Below are 21,334 nucleotides of genomic sequence, written 5' to 3'. Positions count from 1 at the left end.
CATTGAAGTTGACTACCATTATATTCGAGATGCTGTAAATACTCAAGTTATTTCTCTTCCACATGTTTCTACAGCTTTGCAAATTGCCGATGTGTTTACCAAGTCTCTTACTTGACATCGCCATAAATTTCTTATTGGCAAATTGATGCTTCTTGATCAGCCAGCATCAATTTGAGGGGGGATGTTGCCATATAAAGCAAACACCATATAAAGCAAACATTTATTTTGTACAGCCTATTTATTTTGTATTCATATTATCTTTCCGTAAGTAGATTGTATAGCTGTAGGTAGAGATAAATCAACCTTAAATCTCTGTAAATCAGTGTAAATCGGGCCTTAAATTACTGTATATTCAGCTATATATTCAATGAAATCAGAAAGAAAAGACATTGAGCCATTCAATCAAAATTCTTTCGAAGGAAAAGTTATCCGTTCATGCTTCGCTTTGCAGAACAAGGAGAACATCAATCACATGGATTCATCATCAGCTATATTCACAAGATCATCCGCTTCATCAAGAACTTCCAGACACGCCATTCACTGGCCACTCAGATACAAGAGATTAAAGCCCGACTCCATGGTGTATCTGAGAGGAGAAAGCGATACGAATTACATAGTAGCATGGATCAGATTGCACCTGCTAGTATGTGGCATGACCGTCGAGGAGATGCTCTTCTGATCGAGGAAGCAGAGCTCGTGGGGATTGACAAACCCAAAAAGGATCTTATCAAATGACTAGTGGAGGGTGAATCAAGCGTTGGAGTAATATCGGTGATTGGTATGGGCGGAGTGGGCAAGACAACTCTTGTCAAGAGTGTATGATGATCAAAAGGTAAAGATCAATTCTTGCTTGGATTACATTTTCGCAAACATTTAAGATTGAGGAGCTGCTGATCAACATGATGAGGCAACTCTATGATCTATACAACAACGAAGCAATTCCGCAGGCAATCGAGGCCATGAACGATGCTCAACTTAAGCAGAAACTGTTAGAGTTTGTCAAGGGGAAGAGGTATGTAATTGTTCTTGATGACATCTGGAACATAAATGCATGGGAATTTGTTCAATATGTCTTTCCTGATAGTAATTGTGGCAGCCGAGTAATTATCACCACACGTTTCGAAAATATAGCTTCATCAAATCTGACCCTCATATCTACAATCTACAACCCCTGTCTGATGAGGAGTCTTGGACCCTGTTTTGCAACAAGACCTTCCGGTCAAACACTAAGAACATCTGCCCTCTAGAATTGGTGGGGCTTTCTCAAAATATCTTGAGCAAGTGTGGAGGACTGCCACTGGCAATTACAGCAATCACTGGTGTTCTATCAACAAAGCAGAATGGGAAGCAATACATAACAGCCTTAGCTATGAGTTTTGAAAACAATGAAAATTTAAGGAGCACCATGAATGTATTGTCTCTCTCAGTTACAATGATGTCCTCTACCATCTGAAGTCATGTTTATTGTATTTGAGTTTTTTCCCCGAGGATGAATTGATTGAGCCCATGAGATTGATTAGGATGTGGATGGCTGAAGGGTTTATCCAAATAAAACAAGGAATAAAGAGCTTAGAGGAGATTGGAGAGAGCTATTTCTTTGAGCTCCTTAATAGGAGACTCTTCCAAATAGAAGGAATAACTGCTGATGGACGAGTTGATACATGTCGAGTCCATGACCTCATCCGAGAAATCATTATTTCAAAAGCAAGGGACCAGAATTTTGGATCCATAGTTGTTGCTGGTGATGCGAAAGATACAATAATGGTAGATAAAAGAATCAGGCGCCTATCAATTCATAATGGTTGCGAAAAAATTATAATTGCACAGGAAGCAGAGAGCTTCATCCACCTTCGTTCTCTGTTCATGTTTAGGGTGGATACATTATCTAACACATTTAGAAGTGCATTTTTTTTTTCTAGGCCCAAGTTGCTCAAGGTATTGGATTTGAGAGGTGCCCCATTGGAGGAATTTCCAGAGGAATTCACCAATTGCTTCCATTTAAGGTATTTAAGCGTGAGGAACACCAAGATCAAAGAGAATCCAGATTCTATGAAGAAGCTCCAGAATCTTGAGACCTTGGATCTTAAAAAAACCTATGTATCCGAGTTGCCTGTTGGGATCCTCAACCTCTATAAACTACGACACCTTCTTGTTTATTACCCTTACAACTTTGATTAAAATCATTATATATTTAATTACCTAGGATGTAAAGCACCGAGCAAAATTGGAGATTTGGTATCCCTTCAAAAGCTCTGCTACGTAGAAGTAGACAATAGTAGTGACCTAATTAGAGGGCTTGGGTGATTGACACAATTGAGACGATTGGGGATTACCAAGTTAAAAAGAGGTGATGGAGTAGATCTATGCTCATCCTTTGAGAAAATGAGATATCTCCGCTCTTTGTTAGTGATTGCAAGAGAAGAGGGGGAGATTCTTGACCTACAATCTCTATCTTCTCCTTTTTCTCTTCAACGTTTAAACTTGGTGGGCCGTTTAGAGAAGTTACCGCACTGGATTCCTTCATTATATAATTTGTCTATGCTGTATTTAATGTATTGTAGAATGAAGGATGATCCACCTGAAGCCCTACAAGAATTGCCTAAATTGACGGCACTTGTTCTTAATGAACATGCTTACGAGGGAGAACAATTATATTTTCGGTCAGGAGGGTTTCAGAGACTTCAGTTTCTAAAACATTGAGAGATTAGAGGGATGCAGAAGGGTGATAGTTGAGGGAGGAGCATTACCTCAACTCCAGAATATTAATCTATGTATCGTTAATTGTACAAAGCTAGAGGAGGCACCATTAGGCATTGAACTCCTCACCAACCTTAACATTCTTGGAATTAGTGATATGCCAAATGAATTTGAGAGAAGAATACGTCTTCAAGGCGAAGATCATCACAGAATTGCACACATCCCACTTGTTGAATTTGCTCACTGTGAAGATGGAGATTGGGTTTATTACTAGGATTAAATGCTACTGCAAACTCTAATTTGGTAAGTAGCACACTGCTGGGTGCTGTGTACATTATTATTTATTTATTTATTGCCTTTAATTTGCAGAATCAAAATAGTCCATTCCATTGATCTGACCATAATTAACCGGCACTTGATCAGGTTGAGTCTCTCATTTATTTTTGTACCAGAAATTGCTTGTAGGAATTAATGTCTCTGAAGCAGCAACTCGGGTATCGTGTGCTCTACTTTTTCTTCTTTCCCTTTTGTTATATCTCATTCTTGGGTGATGACATATGTGCAGGCAGGTTGAGACTTGAGATCTACTAGGAAATCCCTAGTAAAAATCAGGCCAATTATCCCTTCTTCCCCTCTTCTAAGCTATTTAATCTGCTTATTATTTTGTTGGGCTCGACTAATCTTACATCTTTATATTCATTTATATCATTATTTAATAGGATAAATTTCTTAAACTACTCTTACTGTTTAGCGGTAGTCATCATTGATGGAAACCAACCAATACCACCTGAACCGCCAGTGCACCGAAATTTTGTGTTGACATCGACACGATCTACATGAAGCAGAAGAGTGAATGAGTGTTGCAGACCAGAGGATGGTGGAAATGCTGCTGGTTTGGCGTCTGATTGGCTCGAACAAGAGATTAGGAGAACCCATAGCCCTTGAACAGAAGCCTCTACATTCTAAAATTCAAAGAAGAAAAATAACACCGTCAACAAAACTTGGGTTAGAATATTCTGACCCCCTCCTCTCACACCCAGTGTTTTAAAAGGCACACCTGAGGCGCAAGGCGAGGCATTTTCGAGAGCTGGCGCCTCGCATGGGTCAAGGCGGCTACACTTTAGTAAGGCGCTTGCCTCTACACCTAAGGCGTGCGCCTCAGACCAGGCGCCAGGCGGTCCAGGCGTGCGCCTGTTCTTTTATTTGTTTTTAAATTGACTTTTATAGATAGATTATAATCGTACATGTATACATTATTTCTTTTATGTGTCAAAATGGTTGGGATATGATATACAAATATGAAAGAAAGTCACCACCCTCTCGAGAGAAAAAAACTTGCCATGCAAGGCTTCTCAGACTTCCAGTATCAGTCGAAGTCTTGAGCCCTCAGCCCCCACGTTCTTCTTGGATCAACAAGTTCAGGCCATCTCTCAATCGAACAGCCACCTTCGAAGTTCTATCAGAGGCCATCTCTCAGTCGGACGATCAACTGCAACGTTCAGGCTTTCAGCAATCAGCATCAGGTATTTGTTTCTTCTTTTTTTACACTGAAAACAGGTTCCGCCTGCCCCCTTCTTCTTCTCCTCCTCCTTCTTCAGTTCTTCTTCTTGTTCACAGAAAAACAGGGGTTCCGCCTGCTCTTGTTTTTTTTTTCATTGTCTTTCTTCTTCTGAAATATTTTTACGGTAAAACAGGGGCTCCGTCCCCTTCTTCTTCTTCTTCTCCTCCTCCTTCTTCAGTTCTTCTTCTTGTGCACAGAAAAACAGGGGCTCCGCCTGCTCTTGCTTTTTTTTTCATTGTCTTTCTTCTTCTGAAATATTTTTACAGTAAAACAGGGGCTCCGCCCCCTCCTCCTTCTTCTTCTTCTTCTTTCCTTGTCTGTTTCACACTAAAACAGGGGCTCCACCCCATTGTTACACAATATTTTTTTACCAGTAGCAAATATTAGTTTGAATTTGAAAACAGGAATCGATCCCTTTCTTTTTTTTCTTTTTAGTTTTTTCTTTGCTTCTTTCTTCCCCCACTTGGTTTTTTGATATTTTCCTGATTTCTTAGAATTTCTACATGTTTTTTTTCTATTTTCTTAGTTTTTTTTTTTTTATTTTGTGTGCTTTTTTAAAAAGGTGTACGCTTCGCCTTGCGCCTTTATGCCTCAGGCGCATTTGGAACCTGTTGCTTTTTGTGCGCCTTTCACTTTTAAAACACGACTCACACCTCCCTCCATCAAGCTCCCTCTCATGGTTTACTTCTATGGCAGTAGCTTCATCTTCCGCAGCATATCTTCCACAATCTATCACGACTTCTGCTCAAACATGGCCATTCAATTTCATGCCTTGATCGTTTCCATCGAACACTGCCTCGCTCCCAAAAGCCTCCTCCCAGTGGCTTACGAGGATGCAATGAAACGTTGCACTGGGTTATGAAACACGCCTCACATAGCATCATTGGAGGTTGAAATGCATTGTAGAATATGGAGTATACCTGTCAAATCCATATTCACATTTTATTTTTGCCATGAGAACTATAGAGTAACGGCCTTGCTCACCTTCTTCAACCTCGTGACACCAAATAGAGCCGGCAGTGAGCCTTAATGGAAGTCGTCAAATCAAAGCCAATGACGAACCTCACAAAATCTCTGGCTGTTTTTTGCTTTGAGTTAGAATTAGGTAATGGGTGAATGAAAAAAAAAAAATTAAGGTAATTGGCGGTGGTGGTGGAATCGTTGAAAGGCTTCTGACGAGGCCAAAGAATCGTTGATAGTAACCAGGTTGTCAATGCTTAATGAAAACTGGGAAGAATCATTCAAGTAGGGTTTTTGAGGAACTTTTATGGGATTTGGAGATTTAAAGAAGCATTGACAACATCACTGCGGGATCGGTCGACGAAGAGTTGGGAATCGGAGGAATCAGCACTACCTAAGCAGCTCCAAAAACGGACATCGGCAATCTCAGCATTCCAGCGCCACTGCCAACACCCCTCGAAAGAAGTAACTATTGCTGAAGAGCCATCATTTTGGTTGCTCCCGCTTATCTGGTGACGGAGAAGGTTGGAAGAAGATAGAGGGAAGAGAGAAGGGTCAAAGGAGGAAGGGGTGCCGGTCAAGAGGAAGGGGATGGGGGCAATATTAGGGTTTTTTAAACGTCACATGGTCACATGTGTACGGTTTTGAGGAAATGTTAACGGATGTTAACAGTAAGGTAAAACTAGTCAATTGTCGGAAACAAGGTTAAAAACATTGATACCGGCGTATTGGACGTTTCCATACTCGTTTTTCTAATTTTTTTTTTTCAAAATTGGTTCAGGGGAGCCGGTCTAAGACTCCTCCATCCCCTGAACCGATCAGGCCCCTGATACACCCACTGTAGGGGCATATCGGAAGGGTCCCGGAACGATACATATCGGCCGATACAGGCTGATATGTAATGATACTTTGAACCTTGGTCAGAAACAACAGGAGTAGTGTTAGACAATAGTCAAACAGAAAATGTATACTTAGTCAATTAGCTAAACCATATAAGGGTAGTTTAAGAAATTACCCTATTTAATATTAGTTTAGTTGCTTTATTTATATGTTTTTTTCTTAATTAGTCAATGCATAGATTTTTAAAAAGGGGAAAATCTATAATGGGGAAAAGATATGGTATGGAAAGAATTTTGTCCAATCAAAATCCACCCATGAATTTTGATAAATAACACTTTATTTGCTATCACGTTTATGATTCCAATTTATTGGTCAATTGTTTTTCGGATATCATATCTTTCCCATATCATAGTCGAACCCTTTATTATTTATAAAATAGAAGCTTACATTAAAAATGGAAATCGGTTTTGATTTTATCATTACCACTGATCGGAGTTTGGGTGGGTTTCCAGGAAACCCAAAACTCTGGGAATCGGAAACGGAGCGGGGATGGTATTTGTCCATTGAGCATGCGTGTCACAATTGAAGGAAGCTTCCTCCATTGATTTAGAGTGAGCCCAACCCAGACCCGTCCATTGATGAATTGGGATTAGCTGAACGCGCGATCTCTGTTCAGTGGGCTGTGAAATCAATGGTAATACCTCACACCAGTAAAAAAATATATGGGGCTCATATGGAGAAATTAAGTGGTTGTGAGTTTATATATTTTATTAGTGATATGAAAAGATATCACTTGTGAAAAAGGACATTAGGTTATCAAAATCTTATGTTGAATTCAATCCATTTTCTCATGTTTTCCATTTCATGATGATTGATAGGCATATGGGAGGCTTTGACGCAAATACTCGTCGCGGGCGAGATTTGGAGGGAAGCATGCTTGAAGAAAACTTGGTTGGCGTTTGTTTGTTCAAATATTTTTATTGGGGGGCTTTTATGGAGAACTGTTTTATGTTTTAATTTTGTGTTTAATTGTGCTTTTCAACTTTTGTTTGGATATGCTTTATTTTGTTATTTGGTGTAGTGTTTTTATTGGAAACTTTATTAGTTGCCTAATTATATATGGATTTTATTTATAAGCCCGATGAATAATTTGTTGATTGTTTTGTTGCCTTCTTACCATTTTGCAACATGTGGATTGATAGATAGGCTATAAATAGAAATAAAATTAAGTAAAAGATTATAAGAATATGAGTGTAATATACTAAATTCTGAATGGGCCTAAACCAGAGTCCAATGTAGTTGAAATTCTTTATGTTAGAAGAGCTTCTGCTCTAACTTTGTCTAGAAATTTGTGGGTCCAAAAGCTTGCTCTAGCCCAAGCCCAGTCTACTAGAGCCTCTAATTGATTCATAACGCTAAGTGAGTCAGTGAGTCGAATAAAACCTATTGAGTCAAATTTGAATGGGTAGATGTGGGTTTGTGTGTGTGAGAGGTCCCATCTCCAATGCCAGTCCATTCCTTTGAAGGCTCATTTGGGAGGAGCTGCATCCATGAGCCACTGTGAAGAAGCTGCTACAAAAACTAGCTAGCTTAACCAGAAAGTCAATTTCATAAGTGAATGAAAATTGGGGCTTTCCAGGTTCATCACCAAATATACCTTCTATGCTTTCCATATAAGGCCTGCCCACCTTGCAAAACCAGAAGCCACTACATAAATACCCTCCCAAACAAGTACTAAATTATGCCTAATTAACTTTAAAACCCCAATATGCCAGCAGGTTGCTGTGACTGTGAGGAGATCAAATCTTTTTCTCACTCGGGGCCACCCCACAACACCCCACAGCACATCCCCACCGTATATTGAGAACATCTCTTAATGACAGTATCAGAACCGATGATATTATCTTTGAGAGAATTTCCCAATACACGATAGGAATGTGCTGTGGGGCATTGTGGGGTGGCTCCATGTGGGAAGGAGATGTGAACTCGACTGTGAGGTCCCATCTCCAAAGTGGGTCTATTCCTTTTAGTAATGTCTAACAAGCTTTAAACCCTAATATCCCAACAAAGCAAATACAGAACTCATGCACGGATACCTCCCTTTATCAATTGAACTTTCATTTCCCACCCCATCTTAACGATAAAAAATTTAATAATCGACATACTAAATAGTTAGGATCTTCACGGAGCTATACACAATGGGGTAGCCCACCTCGCTCCATGCCCAAAACGAACAGGGATCTGCTATGAATACAAGCATGTGAACCAAGCGTGCAGTAACCAATCACTAGTAAACATGTCAGTGTTCCATATACACATCAGCATCCGTAGCAGATTCTATATAACCCCAACCTTAATGGCAGTGGAATTGACCTCAAGTCTCTACTACAATCCGCCAGCTGAACCACCATCAATCGGTGAAATCAGTGTCGACGTCTGCAAAGATGTCTCCAATTGATCAAGATGGTCATTCCTTTTTTGCCTATGTGGTTGCATGGAGAATGAATAATCTCCTGATGAAAACTGCTTGTATGTTTGACATTTGGTTGCACTTAAAATCATGGTGAAAAAGATATTCTACAAAAGTTGCCCTTGAAAACAAATGGGCTTTGGTGTGATCCCGAGGCTCAGTTTAAAAAGAGTACAAATATAAATACGTACAGCGTAAATGCATACTAAATAATACAAAATATAAGGTTTTGCACTTTAAATATTTGCATTTGTACTCCTTCCAAACTCAGCCTGAAGCACAATTCCAACCCAGCAGAGTTCGGTTCATTATAGCCATATACATTTACTTTGATATAGCTGTGAGGAGGTGCAATGCATCTGTTCAAAGCATCATCAATCCTTGATATTACATTCACAGGATTATTGATTAAAAGATACAGGGAAAGAGAGATCTACAAAACTATTAGAAAGAAAATATTAGGGACATTGTTTGGTACCGGTGTCATACACTAACACGGTTATAAAAATTTCAGATATAAGTTGGTGCGGTTGTTGCTTTGCGGCAGTGGAGACCCAAGTTCAAATCCCATTGCCACCAGGGTTTGGGGGGTTGGGTTGGGGGATGGCTACCCCCTTCTTGTGTAGCCCAATCTCTCTCTCTCTCTCTCTCTCTCTATTAATTCTAGAAAATAACTTTCAAAACATTGATATTTATTAATAATAATTTTAAAATTTATTATATATTTATATATACTAAAATTTATATTTATTATATTTTTTGTTATTTAATAAAAATTTCAATAATTATTGGAGATTAAACTATTAGTTTAGATAAAATTAGGAGTATACATGGATTGGTTCAATTCAGTTTTAGGTTGTTTGGCCAACCAAATTGACCTAACTGGGTTGGGGAGTCGGTCACCCCAAAACCAACCAACCACTAGTGAGAGCTAGCCTACTTGGGTTATATTGGTTTGGGTCAATTTTCAGTTCGGTTGGTTGGTTTAAAAGATTTAAACTAAAAAAAATTAAATTTACAATATAAAATATATATATATATATACACAAATGGCTAAACCGAAATTGACCCAACTTGGTTAGTTTGGGAAATTATGAAAGTGAAACCCACCAAAAATACTAGAAAACTGACTAACTTGTTTCGAGTTGTGTCGTATTGGTTGATTTCACTAGTTTGATGGACAACCTAGCTGAAATTAATTATCGTTATTTTTGTATTGTAAAATATTATTATAAGTAGTATATAAAATATAACTAATTATATAAAATAATTGTCTACTCTCATGTGTTTTATTCTTTACCTTTCCCTTAACAAAGCTCGTGCATTGCATGGGTCCCCGCTAGTATATATACTAAAGTAGAAATGTGCCACCTAATTTACTATACATTTTTTCTAATCAACAACAATTTCAATAATTTTGGGAAATTATCATAGGATATTGTAATTTATTCTTATTTAATTTACTATTAGTTAATTAGTTATAGAAAATTATTAGAATTATAGGGTTGACAATTTTCTCTATAAAATTAGAGCCCTACCTTGCTCCATATAAGAAACTTACAAAAATGCAATATAAATAATATATTTATAAATAAATAATAAACAACATATATTATATATAAATGATATATATAAATAATTGATTTGACTACAATATTAATAACCAATATTCAAACAAAATATTGGAATTGCATTTCCTCTTGGTAAATATGTAATTTTTATTATCTCACAAAATAAATAATAAAAAATAAAAAATAAAAAATATAGAATTTTTTATGAATTTTATAGAAAATTTTGAACATGCATTAATATTATATATTCTTCATATTAAACAAAAATATGTTTGAAAAAATAAGAATTATCGTTAGTAAAGATAGAAATGGCTAAAATATAAAGAAAAAATGAATTAATGTCTTAATCATCATCATTTGATATTGCTAGGTTCAACGAGTGCGCACTTTTACTAGTATATATTAAAGTAGAAACATGCCATGTCATGGCCTGAGCTTTCTCCTATACCCTAACCGAGAACTCTTAGACACTTCATGTTAGCCTTTCTTACTCCCTCATGAAGTCACCTAATCATTGCCTTCTTCCTCTCTGATAATGAATTATTTAATTAATCATCAGTAATAATTAACATTATTTTACGATACTTATTTAATTAATTAACGATATTAGCGATACATTATTTAATAGTATTTATTAATCAATTATGGTATTTACTTAATTAAATACCATAATTAACAAAAAATATTGTTACAAAAAATACATCTAATATTGTTAAATAATTAAATAAATACTATAATTAATAAAAATATTATTAATTAATGAATTACTAATTAATTATATCAAAATAATGTTAATTAAATACTATTAATTAGTTAACAGTATTTTTGTAAATACTATTTATTAATTAAATAATTAAAAAATACTGTAATTAATAAAAATATCGTTAAAAAATACAATAATTAATTATGGTATTTATTTAATTATTTATTTTTGGTATTTTGGTAAGCTCGGTGGATATTTTAGTCAATTTGGGTCTAAGGAGTTCAAAACAAAATTCTAATCTAATGGTGGGTATTTTGGGTTAAAAAAAAGGCCAAAATGGAATCTTTTTATATGGAGGGCAAATTATAATCTAATTATTCAATTAATTTATCAACTTTGAAATAGAGTCTTGGTGTGATGGAGGGGAAAATGAGAGAATTTTTTTGTTGAAAATTGGTAGGGTGGTGTTTTTGAAAATTATGGGTAGATTGGTATGGTCAGATTGGCCCAATTGTAGGTAGGGTTTTTAGGGTATCTAGGATCTGATAGAAACATCTGATTGGTTTTTAAGGGCCAAAGTCATAGAAATTTGGGTACATTAGAGCATTCGAAATGGAATATTTGTTTGATGATGGAAAAAATGGGGGGATTTTAGGTTGAAAATTTATGGGTAGATGTTTTGGTGTGTCTAGGGTTAAATTGTATGGTCTAATTGATTCAAAGGTGTTATGATGAAGGAGATTTGGGTTGTGGGTGCTTTAGGCTAACGAGAAAGTTTGAAAGGGAATCTGATTTAATAAAAGAATAAACGGTGGGGAATCTTGAGTTGAAATTTCAATGGTAGATATTTTAGGAGGTCCTAGGTTTGATGGAAGTGTTTGGGAGGGGGAGGGATTTAGGTGCTTCAGAAGGTTCAGAACATTCTGAACAGGTGTTCGGAGTAAATTGGGGTTTCGATGACGAATTAAGCAAAAATCAGGTGTTGACAATGGGGTTTCTAGAGGTATTGGTCTCTTGGAACATTTGGTGGGGTTTGATTGGTCTATAAATGGTATGATCAAGGGCATTTAAGAAATGAATAACTTGGCCAATGAGATAGCCCAAATTAAAATCTTAGTGTGATAAAGGGTTAAATGGGGGATATTTGTGATGATATTTTGTGGTAAGGTGTTTATAAGTATTTAGAGCTCTTTAAAAGCCCATTAACTCTAATTTGCAATTCGGTTAAAAAATCATGTATGTCACATGAGTTCCAACTATTTAAAAAACAAAAAAAAAAAACTAAAAACCAAAAAAAGTAGGTCTACCTAATTCTCTAAGAATGACAAACCAAACAAATTTCAAACTCCTTGCATTCGTAAAAGTGGGCCATTGCGTGCCCTTTTCTACTTAAAGAAACATCTGAGGTGCCAAACACAACCTAAGTCACTGCCATGATTACGATTCAGTTTCATGCTCTTCGAATTGAGCAATCCGAAAAACAGATATACAAGTACATGTTCAATTTAATGGGCCGAACCACAACCTATAATAACAAAGGTTCTGTTTGGCATTGCTGCTGTTTCTACCGGAAATGATTTTCGATTGATCAATACAAATTAATAAGAGATGTGTATTCTCACATCACATATTAGTGTCACTCAAACTAAAATGATGAGACTTTATTTGTATAGGAAAAAGCATCAGTGGCCAAATCTATTATTTTAATAGTGTTTAGCTCAATTTTTTAGTGGTATTTATATAAATGTCATTTAAAGCTCCCTTTGGTGGTTTTGGTTCTTGAAAGATGGATGCCATTAATCTTATTGTAAATTGCAAGACTAATCATATATGAATAAAAAGGGAGGTACTAGTAATGTGTATTCAAGTTCTACTGGTTTGGGGGATTTGACATGGGTAGAGCTACTATCTATTCTACAAGATTTAAGACCGGGAAATTCATTGAGATAAGAAATTTACAAGTGGAAGGAACCAAAAGATAATCATCAGTTGGTTTAAAAATGGAGTTGTAGGAAGAATCTACATGATCATATGAAGGAGACAAGGAGGCTAGAGCCATGGTTGCTAGATTTAATGCAAGTTTCAACTGCGTTCCTTGATTGGAAAATACTCCTACTGATACTCTAGCACAAGAGGGAGTCAATAGAAGGCCTTGATATAATTAAGCATATATCCCCCAATATTTAAGTTAGTTGTCTATATTGGGTCTAGTTGTATATTAGGGAAGAGTAGAAGTGGGCTAGTTCTCATCTATCATTTGGGTGAGGGTTGGTTTCACTATTGTTGTACAATATGGTCTATTTGTATTCAATTATATTTTCTTTAAATTGATAAATCAGATAATTAAGTTACCAATGAAAACAGTAATGTTGAAGGTGCCAGCAAATTCAATTCTATTTTCTTTAACCATGCCCACTAAATTCTGTTGTTGATAGCTAGGGTTAAAGGGTGTCAATGGATCGGTTTTGGACTGGATCCCGTCCAGTCCAAAATAAATTTGGACGGACCAACAAGGCATATTGGATTGGACTATTAATCCAATCCAAAATATTTATTAGATTAGATTGGACCTGGTCCATCCATAATAAAGTTATGTTGGATTGGGTTTGATTAAGTTAATATGTGGTCCATTGATATAAGATAAGAATATAGGCATCAATGAATCAGGTTTAGGTTGAAATCAATCTAAATTAAAATGAATTTGAACAGATTGGACAATCCAGACTTTAAATTGGACTGATCCAAAATGGTCTAAAATATTCATTGGATTAGATTGGACCTGATCCATTTGTAATGGATTCGCATTGGACTGGATCAAATTGGACCAAATCCAGTCCAATTGACACCCCTAGCTAGGGTAATGCAAAAAGAAGTGGTGACAGTAGTGAAGGGTGAAAGAATGGTAGGATCCATCCAATGGACGCCATAAAGGTTGCGGAATGGGTGGGCGAATTTCAAAAAATTTCCTACCTTCTCCCAACTGGGAATCATAATCCCTAAATTTAGAATATAATATTCAAGGATCCTACTTGAACCATAATCAAACCAGATCTGCACCCAAAAATAAATGCGAGGAATATACCTGATCCGGAGAAGCAGTATCTCCCAAAGTTGGTGTTCACGCCCAAAGAATGCTCCAAGATCCGTTCCTGCTGAAGATGACACAGCTGTCGATGGAACAGAACCAGCAGGGTGCGTCCTACACACTGGATCCTTCACAATAATCCTCTGGAAGTACTAAACACTGAATCTTTTCCAGTCTTTCTTGCAAGACTGATGTCAAGAACAAAATTCTTGACTTTCTTTTCTGCAAAGATCTAATCTTGAAAAAGCAGATGGCGGCGGCAGGAGGAGAGCTCCAAAAACGAAAAGGCTGAACTACTTTTCTCTTTTTCTGGAGAGTATGAGATCTGATCTCAATTCGCAGGAACCTTTCTTGCGATTTTTCTTGGTTCGAAATCTATTGTTTTTCTCTCTCTGTTAGTTAGTTTTTCTCCTCCTTTCTTCTTGATTAAGAAACCTCCTTTTTAGGAGTTATCCCAATCCAAATCAGTATTTGGATAGGGGATAATCTTAATCCTTTATGCAGATGGAGTCAGCTTACTCCTGATCTTATCAGGAGGTTACCAGATTCAAATCTAACTTGAATTTGGTCTCTAAGAGTGGATAAGGCTAAAGCCCCAATCCTTTTACTAACTTCAATCTCAAATTCGCTCCATGGATGGGTGATCATATCAGCCCACCTCGAAATGGGCTTTTGGCCCATTAAGTGTTCAGTGTCTAATTACTTTCTAATCTGCTGCCCAGTTGGGCTTCTTTGTATGGCATGGGACCCAAGCATTGATCTACACACCAGCCACATGGGTTCGGCCCAGCCTTTGATACAAGGCCCAGCCGAATTCACTGAAAAACTCAATGAACCCCTTGAGTCCATCATATGGACCCTATGGGCCCAACACTTACATTAAGTGGTCCCTGGGCCAAGCCATCTTATAAAAGCCCAGGGACTGTGGGCAGGTGCAAGATTAGCCCATCAGGTATTATCCTAAATGGTCTTACACTTAACCTCTCAGCCCTTAATGATCAAGCACTGCCCGACAAGAGAGGACCTCTCCCTCGGCTGAAAGGAACAGTGCCGCACTTCCCTCTCATATGGATCCCGGGAATTAAAACCATTTGCAAACATTTTGAAACCGTACATATATGTAAATATAAGTATATTAATTTTGCAAAACAAAATTCCAACGATTGAAATCAACTGCCGGCAGTTTGGTTTCCATCAGAGAGAGTGCATTCCCGATCATTACCCTTTGTCCGACAAAGTGGCTGATTCTGTCGCTATGACCACCCACTCAGATGAATTCTCAAACTGCCCCAACATACCCAGGTTTTGATCCCCTCTAAGGATCTCACTGATTGGTATATCAAAGACAGCCTGATCTAGCACCTAGTGAAGTGTCATAATCGAGTCTAGGGGTCAGGTGTAACTTTCCAGTTTTGCCCATCTATCTCCAAGGTCCAGGGCAAGACTGGAAATCTAGTCCGGTTCAAGGATTCAAGTAATCCCATACTGCATGTGCCTCGGGTCCTACTCTGGTGGCTGAGACAGGCCATCCCAACACTTGGTGGCACACCAGTATCAGCCTTGGCAGGATAAATCTCCCCAGACTTATCCAACGGCTGTGAACATTTAAAACTAACAAGAATCTCTATAAATGTCCAGTTTTAGGGTTTTACACAGAATTAAACCAAACAACATGAATCAAACATGCACTTTATTTATTTCCACTAAATAACAAGTACATCAAATCAGATTGAAGCTAAGGGCATACATAAACTGTCTAACAAAGGGAACACGGCCTCAACTTGAGAAAATATACATCTTTGGTTGTGAAATGTCAAAGGCACAGAATTGAAGTTCAGTGGACTTACATTTTTGGTATACGAAATAAATTTGAGATCAGGCAACAGGATTGAACACATCCCACTTGTTAAATTTTATTACTTCCATGAATTATCCTCTGTTTAAATATTGCTAGCATGGTTGATATATTAAAATTTCTTGGTGACAATTTTTTTTTTCCTTTTCTGTAGCACCAAAGTCCATATATCTGATGGTAACCATCGTTTTGATAAGTTCGACTTTTATAACAAGGAGATTTTGATGTACGGGTGGTCATGGGCTAGGCCGGGCTTATAACCCATGCTAAGAGCTTTAGTATAGGCCCAAATATAAGTCCAGGCCAGGCCTGGTTCACAGCCTATAATTACAATGTGGGAGAAATGAAAATTTTAGATTTAAGTATCTGTAGATCGATTTTAAATACATGTGATTCAATTCATAATTCAAACGGATAAGAAGACATTTAAATATATTGATGATTTAGATTTTAAATTTCAACTCAGGCCCAACCCTAAGAATTGGGCCTCAGACCAAGCTCAGACAAAACCCAAGGTCAAAAGCCTGATCTGTTCAACCAGGCCCAATTTGTGCTAAAATTTAACATACATGCTGCATATATGTATCTTTAGTAGCATAAATTAATCCAATATACATTGGTTCATCCGAAATTTAGATTGATGGCTGTAAGGTGGAAATGCTTTTAGGGGTTTCCAAAGATGGCATAAGTGAATTTTTTTTCGGGGGCGGGGGTTGTGTCAATGGAAAATCAAATCTTTTCATTTACGGGTAATTTGGGTATTTCATCAATTTCTGTTAGGTTCATGACGTTTGTACAAAGGGAAGGGGTCAAGGTTATAGTTTACCCCAAAAATTTTGGATGTGTCTCTAATATCATACCGTGTGATAAATGAAAAAATGCGATTGTTAATAGTGGAAATGACTAAATATATATAAAAGAAAAAAGAAAAAACGAATTAATGTAAAATTAAAAAGAATGGACATGGTTGCTGAATTGGAAAGCATGCAAGCATTTCTAAAAGATGCAGATGTAAAGAGCGAGACTGACGAAAGTGTAAAATCATGGGTGAAGCAAGTGAGAGATGTGGCTTATGACATGGAAGATGTTCTTGATGAGTTCATGCTTCGCTTTGCAGAACAAGGAGAACATCAATCACATGGATTCATCATCAGCTATATTCACAAGATCAGCCGCTTCATCAAGAACTTTAAGACACGCCATTCACTGGCCACTCAGATACAAGAGATTAAAGCCCGACTCCATGGTGTATCTGAGAGGAGAAAGCGATACGAATTACATAGTAGCATGGATCAGATTGCACCTGCTAGTATGTGGCATGACCGTCGAGGAGATGCTCTTCTGATCGAGGAAGCAGAGCTCGTGGGGATTGACAAGCACAAAAACAAAATAATTGAATGGCTAGTGGAGGGTGAATCAAGCCTTGGAGTAATATCGGTGGTTGGTATGGGCGGTGTAGGCAAAACAACTCTTGTCAAGAAAGTGCACGATGATCAGAGGGTGAAAATACACTTCCAATTGCGTGCTTGGATTACATTTTCACAATCATTTAAGATTGAGGAGCTGTTGATCAACATGATGAGGCAACTCTTTGATCAATACAACAAGGAAGCAATTCCACAGGCAGTCGAGGCCATGAACGATGTTCAACTTAAGCAGAAATTGTTGGAGTTTCTTAAGGGGAAGAGGTATGTAATGCATGGGAATCTGTTCAATATGTCTTCCCTGATAGTAATTGTGGCAGCCGAGTATTGATCACCACACGTTTCAAAAATATAGCTTCATCTTGCATCATCAAATCTGACCCTGATATCTACAATCTACATCCCCTGTCTGATGAGGAGTCTTGGACTCTGTTTTGCAACAAGACCTTTCGGTCAAACATTAAGAACAGCTGCCCTCTAGAATTGGAGGGGCTTTCTCAAAATATCTTGAGCAAGTGTGAAGGATTGCCACTAGCAATTACAGCAATCGCTGGTGTTCTATCAACAAAGCAAAAGACTAAAGTAGAATGGGAAACCATATATAACAACCTTGTCTATGAGTTTGTAGACAATGAAAAATTAAGGAGTGCCATGAATGTATTGTCCCTTAGCTACGAGGATCTCCCCTACCATCTAAAGTCATGCTTCTTGTATTTGAGGTTTTTCCCTGAGGATGAATTGATTGAGCCCATGAGATTGATTAGGATGTGGACGGCTGAAGGGTTTATCCAAATAAAACAAGGAATAAAGAGCTTAGAGGAGATTGGAGAGAGCTATTTCTTTGAGCTCCTTAATAGGAGACTCTTCCAAATAGAAGGAATAACTGCTGATGGACGAGTTGATACATGTCGAGTCCATGACCTCATCCGAGAAATCATTATTTCAAAAGCAAGGGACCAGAATTTTGGATCCATAGTTGTTGCTGGTGATGCGAAAGATACAATAATGGTAGATAAAAGAATCAGGCGCCTATCAATTCATAATGGTTGCGAAAAAATTATAATTGCACAGGAAGCAGAGAGCTTCATCCACCTTCGTTCTCTGTTCATGTTTAGGGTGGATACATTATCTAACACATTTAGAAGTGCATTTTTTTTTTCTAGGCCCAAGTTGCTCAAGGTATTGGATTTGAGAGGTGCCCCATTGGAGGAATTCACCAATTTCTTCCATTTAAGGTATTTAAGCTTGAGGAGCACCAAGGTCAAAGAGATTCCGGATTCTATCAAGAAGCTCCAGAACCTTGAGACCTTGGATCTTAAAGATACCTATGTTTCTGCACTGCCTGTTGGGATCCTCAACCTCCATAAATTACGACATCTTCTTGTTTATCGCTATCTGTATGATGCGGCTGAATCTTTATTTTCTAAGTTTGTTGGATTTAAAGCACCGAGCAGAATTGGAGATTTGGTATCCCTTCAAAAGCTCTGTTACGTATTTGTAGTACACAGTAGCAATAATGACCTAATTAGAGGGCTTGGGAGATCGACACAAATGAGACGATTGGGGATTGCTAACTTAAAAAGAGATGATGGAGTAGATCTATGCTCATCCATTGAGAAAATGAGATATCTCCGCTCTTTGAATGTGGTTGCAAGAGAAGAGGGGGAGATTCTTGACCTAGAAGCTCTATCTTCTCCTCCTCCTCCTCCTCTTCAGCGCTTATACTTGAAAGGGCGTTTAGAGAAGTTACCACACTGGATTCCTTCCTTGCATAGTTTGTCCAAGTTGTCATTATCGTGGTCTAGAATGAAGGATGATCCCCTTGAAGCCCTACAAGCTTTGCCTAACCTCGTGCAGCTTATTATATGCCATGCCTATGATGGAGAACAATTATGCTTTCGGTCAAAAGGGTTTCCACGACTTACATACCTAGAACTGGTAAACTTAGAAGGATGCAAAAGGATAACAGTGGAGGAGGGAGCACTGCCTCAACTCGACCAACTCCACATCGTGGGTTGTGAAAAGCTAGAGGAGGCACCATTAGGCATTGAACTCCTCAACAACCTTGTAATTCTTGCAATTGCTGGTATGCCCAATGATTTTGAGAGACGGCTACGGCTTGAAGGCGAAGACCATCACAGAATTGCACACATCCCAATTGTTCGTTTTCTTCATTTTGAAGACGGATATTGGGTTTCTGACTAGAATTAAATGCTACTGCAGTTAATTAAGCTCGCTCTGGTAAGGATGATTTATTTGGTAAGTCGCATCCCCCAACTGGTTATGCTACCCAAATTTAATTTAATTTGTAGCGCCCTGCAAAATTTTGGACCAGTCCAACTCAACACAACATATTGGACCGTCCAAACCCGGTCTAGGTCTAACTGGTTTTGATTTGAATTGAGCCCAACCCATACCTGGTCCATTGACACCACCTAGTTGCCACTTGCCACTTCATTTCTACATTACTAACTTTGGAAGGGACATAACGTTGTCAAAATCTTGGGTTAAATACAATCCATTTTCTTATGTTTTTCGATTTCATGATGTTTTGATAGGGCAAATGGGAGGAGGCTTCAATGCCAATACTTGTGGAGAGACTTGGAGGGAGGCATGCTTGGAAGAAAAGCTTTGGTTTGGCGTTGGCATTTGTTTGTTTAAATATTTCTTGTTGGTTTGTTTAGGTATACGGAGAACTGTTTTAGCATTTGATGATTCATTGCTATATGCATGCTTTAATTTTGTGTTTAATTGTGTTTGGGCTCGTTTTACTTTGTTATTTGGTGTGATGCGCTTACTGGGAACTTTATCGGTTACATATAACTATGGATTTTATTTATAAACCAATGAATAATTTGTTGATTGTTTTGTTGGTTTCTTACTATTTTTCAACAAATGGATTGGTGGGTAGGCGATAAGATAGGAATAACATTAAGTAGAAGATTGCAAGAATGTGAGTGTAATTTGTTAAGTTTTGAATAGGAAAATCAAAGCACATTGTAGTTGAACTTCTTTATGTAAGAATAAATTCTTACTAGATGCTTCTTCTACTCTAACTTCGTTTGGAAATTTGTGCCTTCAAATAGCCCAAAACCTTGCCCTATCCCAGTCTAGTAGAGCCCTTAATTGATTCCTAATTCTAAGGATAAGAATACCTGTTATCTGAGTCAACTGACCCAGAGGAAACTTGGGCTGTTGGGTAACTATTCTTGTGAATGGCACGTCAACCCATTCAGCTACCTATTTGTCTTTTCGGTCAATTGAATATTGAGTGCAATTACACTTTTACCCCATACTGATAGGAATGTGTTAATGTGTTATGTCCGAGGTAGACCTCTTCCTAGGCCGGGTGGGGCCAAGCTTGGGTCAGTAACAGATTTTCTTCAAGCCGGAGCCCAACAATCAGGCCTACAATTTGGGCCCGAGCCCAAAGCCCATTCTGTCAATCCACTTATTCTGCTCTGTCACTCAATGTTGACAGTTGTGCTATGGTAGTTGGTGGTGGTGAGGTCTCATCTTCAATGCCAGTCCATTCCTTTAAAGTCCCATTTGGGAAGACTTTATCTTTGATTGAGCTGCATTCACTGAGCCACTGTGAAGAAGGACCGGAAAGTCGATGTCTTAATTGAATAAAAGTATATTGGGGTTTTCCAGGTTCATCACCAAACATACCTTCTATGCTTTCCATATGATGCCCACTTTGCAAAACCATAAGCCACTACATGAATGCCCTCATAAACAGACACTAAATTATGCCTAATTAACCTTAAACCCCAATATGCCAAAAGGTTGTTGTGACTGTAAGGTCCCATCTTCAAAACCTGACCTGTCCATTCCTTTAAATACGAACCAAATAAAAAAAAAAAAAAAGAAAAGAAATTCAATGATCATCCTACTGCATGGTCAATGGATGTAAGACTTTTTTTCTTCATCGGGCTACACAATGCGAGTAGCCCACCTCCATGCCTAAAACGAGTAGAGATCAGCTGTGAATACAATCTTAATGATAGAGGAATTGATCTCAAATCTCTATTACAACCGGCCAGAAAATTTACTAACTGAACCACCATCGGTTGGTGAAATCAATGTCTACAATGATGTATTTTTTTTGCCCATGTGATTGCATGTAGAATGAATAATCTAATGAAAATTGCTTGTATCTTTTGAC

At 37.8% G+C, this 21,334-nt stretch overlaps 2 pseudogenes across 2 annotated transcripts; both read left to right on the top strand.

Annotated features, from left to right (window-relative positions):
* The first annotated feature begins 309 nt into the window (after positions 1 to 309).
* On the top strand, positions 310 to 7,159 carry LOC104607874 (disease resistance protein RPM1-like; annotated as a pseudogene). The gene is made up of 4 exons (XR_016078869.1): positions 310 to 3,000; positions 3,121 to 4,220; positions 6,571 to 6,752; positions 6,937 to 7,159. The product of XR_016078869.1 is annotated as a disease resistance protein RPM1-like (transcript).
* Positions 7,160 to 16,690: 9,531 nt separating this feature from the next.
* On the top strand, positions 16,691 to 19,943 carry LOC104607873 (disease resistance protein RPM1-like; annotated as a pseudogene). Its single transcript, XR_016078868.1, has 2 exons — positions 16,691 to 19,407; positions 19,725 to 19,943. The product of XR_016078868.1 is annotated as a disease resistance protein RPM1-like (transcript).
* Positions 19,944 to 21,334: the final 1,391 nt, after the last annotated feature.

Source organism: Nelumbo nucifera, chromosome 7 (assembly GCF_055504915.1).
Source record: "Nelumbo nucifera cultivar China Antique chromosome 7, China Antique-T2T, whole genome shotgun sequence".
NCBI lineage: Eukaryota > Viridiplantae > Streptophyta > Magnoliopsida > Proteales > Nelumbonaceae > Nelumbo > Nelumbo nucifera.
Note: the sequence above shows the minus strand (reverse complement) of the source record. Positions and strands in the feature narration are given on the sequence as shown.